Genomic DNA, 3,693 nt, shown 5'->3' with positions numbered 1-3,693 from the left:
ACACACGATGTCTACCCACGGTGTCTAATGAGTCGAAAACATTTTTTCAATTAAGTCAACGACTCTTAAAATGCATCTGAAATACTAATTTTCAATTTCGTTTATATATACGCACAAGAGAAGATTTAACTTTCAAAAAATATAGCTTCATATTGTGTATACAATTTTTCATTTGTATATTTTTGTTTAGAATATTATTTATAAACAGTTGTATCATTTTATTTTAGATATCTTAATCCAGTACATCTCATTCAGATCAATACTGAATAGTTCAAAGTTCACATCGTGATATAAATTGACGTATTTCTATAACTGGTGCCAATATTTTGATGATATTGAAGTGAGAAATATGAGCCAAAAATGTATTTACATATTTCTATATAGAGACTTGTCTGAAATGTTTTTATTACATTAAACCAACGTTTTTATACAAAAATTATTCAAATAAATGCAAATTCATAAATTTTGTTCAATTTGAGTAATAATAGACATAATATTCTACTAGCTAGCATTATTAAATTTAATAAGTATGCTTTTATATTGTACAAACAAAACATCCGATTAGGTTTTTATTACATAAATATCAATTTCAGAATGGGTTTTCATAAAATCACCTTTTTCATTTAGTCTTTCGGCTATTTTTAATTGTTTTTAAAAATACCTCAATTTAATTTTTGCCTTAAATTAAGATTAATATATTTTCCATGTTTTTGTCTCTATATATATATATATACTATTCCATGTTTGTTATATATATAACAGTGATGTGCGGTTGTTCTTGTGCGATATTCATGAACAACCGTCTCGTTCTCCGACGAAAGGGTCTCTTAGACTGTATTCGTTGGGGGGGTGGTGGCCTCATGTTGAGGGCTTTAAGGGTCAAATTCCTTGACCTTTAAAGCGGGCTTAGAAATATATACTAGTTTTGTGCCCATTGATTTCAACGGGTGGCTTCGGAAAGGAATTGATAATATTATTATTATACGACACACTATCGGTTTTATCGTCACTTTTAAATATTAATTAAATATAAAAATATTATGTCAAGCTAAAACATATGCTCCTGGCATTTTAAAATTTAAAGTTTTATAAAATCTCCATACTTGTCCACGCACTCGCCACATACATACATATCAACAAACATACCTAATCGCGTCCGTTTTTTTTTTTATATATTATTATATTATTATAAACGGTCTGTTTTTTTATATCGATTGATTACATTATATAAAACGTTAATTATTTTAATTAAATAGTCCATTTATTTTGACTATGAAGTTTTTAATTTTGAATATGAAGTTCAATTGTATATTAATTTTTTTTTTAAGTTGAAAATACGTGAATTATCTTCCAATTTTATGGAGTGAACATTTTGATGTTAGTATAAAATTATGAACAGACCAAACTGATGAAAAACTATTTATGTGATTTATAAGTCATTGATCGACTGCAATCAATAGATGATCTTATTCCATGTAATAATAGATGACTTTATTACATGGAAAAGTTACAAAAGTATGTGGTACATACTATCCATTATATATTCCGAGTCATTAGCAATGGTTAACCGCACATTCGGCAGGCTCTCCTTAAACATTAGTTAGTTTGCAATTTCTAAAGTTCGCAAATCGAAAATCGATAGCGCCCTCGCTGGTTGAAAAATCAGAACAAGAACAGGACATTTAAAATCGTAGTTTCGAAAACCGAAAGTTGTCGAACTGCGTATCATAAGTTGTTTTCGGTGACAGAGAAGCATTAAGTGCGTGTAGAGTTAATATTAAAACACGGAGCTTCTCACTGAGAAAGCTCTGCGACGAACACAGTGTCACCGCAAAGTCGCTGTCTCTTAATTAAAATTAATCTTATTTATATCTATTGTATGTGGGAATCTGCAGGTTTTTATTCGCGTCACGCAAATTATTATATAAGGCTTCGTTCTCGTATAAAGAGGTACTCTTTATGGAGGTTCCGTCTCTCTCTCCCTGTGTCTCGCCGAAGCCTTGATCTCGACTTTTATCCGAAGCTGGTTGGTGTTTTTGCCTCTCTCGTCTCTCCCGCGGGATGAACGAAGATCCAGGATAATCTATTTATCCATAAACTGGGACACTTTACGGCTGCGGATTCACTAACAATGGAAAAGTCGCCGGCGATCTATTTGCGAATAACGCTTAACGCGCCTAGAGTCGTTTTGCGAACGCGATAAGTCCCTTTATACAAATATTAAAGGGAAAAAAATTGCCCTTTCGGAAAGAGGGGAGGGTGCGATTGCGGAAATCTTTACGAACTGAACGAATCCTAATACAAATAGCGACGGAAAGATCAAAGAAAGCATCGACAGTCGTGTTTTTCGGTGAACACTAAATTCCTTTCCTTTGAAATTGTTCATATTACTTTTTTATTATTTGTTTAATCGTATTATCATACATATATGTATATAAAAGCGCTATTCTGTGTGCGATAACGCTTGCCGTACTATAAGGGCGAAATTACACAGCGTGGGATGTGGGACGTTTTAAACATATTTTAAATTTTACAGGAACCGTTTCAATGAAAATCAGAAAAATCGGCAAACTCTGATAAGAAACGATCGACCTGGAGACGCAGACCAAGGTCTGGCCAGCATCGGGACTCAAGTGGAATTTGAACGCGTGACCACTCTGCTCAAAAGCATAATGTGCTAACCACTAGTCTACTCTGCTGGTTATTGTAAAATTCACATATAAAACTAAAGAAAATGAAAAAAAAAAGTATTTTACAATCTTATCTTATCTACTGGTAGATTTACTAATAAATATAATATTATAACTTAAATATATATATTTTTATAATCCTATTGACCGTTTTTGAGATGAATTAAAATTTCGACGATCCTGTCGCGTGAAATTTTTGCGTCAGATACTTTATAAGCCCACGGTATTTATTTAAGTCGGATACATTTACAAAGTGTCCACATGTTTAGGTTTCACTCTCTAATCGCATACAACTTAGGGAATATACAACATAGATACGCGCACTTTAAAACTATGCAGTATTTATTTTCGCTCAAATTAGATGCGCCAGATGTTATCAATGTTTCTTTTTTTTATGCCTATTAAAAATAATTATTCATAAATTATTTTATTAACGTTATGCCGTTTTACGATGGGAAATTTGAATGCTCATTTCATTTTTTAATAATTTAGTGGTGAGATTATAAACGTGTTGATTTACCGGCTCTTGTGTCCCTTCAATAATTCACTGAATCTGCTTTATGTGACATTTTTCCGGTCGGCGGAAAAACACGTGGGTTGCAAACTACACACACACACACACAGCACGTAATAACCGAAAGATAAATCGACGAATTGCCTAAAAGCCAGATTTATTACGACTATCATTGATCGAGCGGACGATAAAAACACAATATTTCTCTTGGAGGGGCATTTCGCTAGTACTCAGTACATTAACAAACCGTAAGATTTTTCTCATTTCTTGGCAACTCGAGTATCGGAGACCTTTCGGAAACGCTTTAGTATTATTAGTCGGCACGCAGCATCTGAATATTGTGGAATTCATTTTCATGACCTTTGTGGATTTTCTCGTCGGAGCTTGAGCTTTCCAGCTCGGGATTTCGCCATACAAAAGTTTCGTTTTGACAGTGTCAATTCGAAACATCTGCACAAGCATTTAATAATTTTCCTTTGAACGGAGTTC

Source organism: Arctopsyche grandis, chromosome 5 (assembly GCF_051622035.1).
Source record: "Arctopsyche grandis isolate Sample6627 chromosome 5, ASM5162203v2, whole genome shotgun sequence".
Classification (NCBI taxonomy): Eukaryota; Metazoa; Arthropoda; class Insecta; order Trichoptera; family Hydropsychidae; genus Arctopsyche; species Arctopsyche grandis.
The sequence above is the reverse complement of the archived record's forward strand: the minus strand, read 5'-3'. Positions refer to the sequence as shown.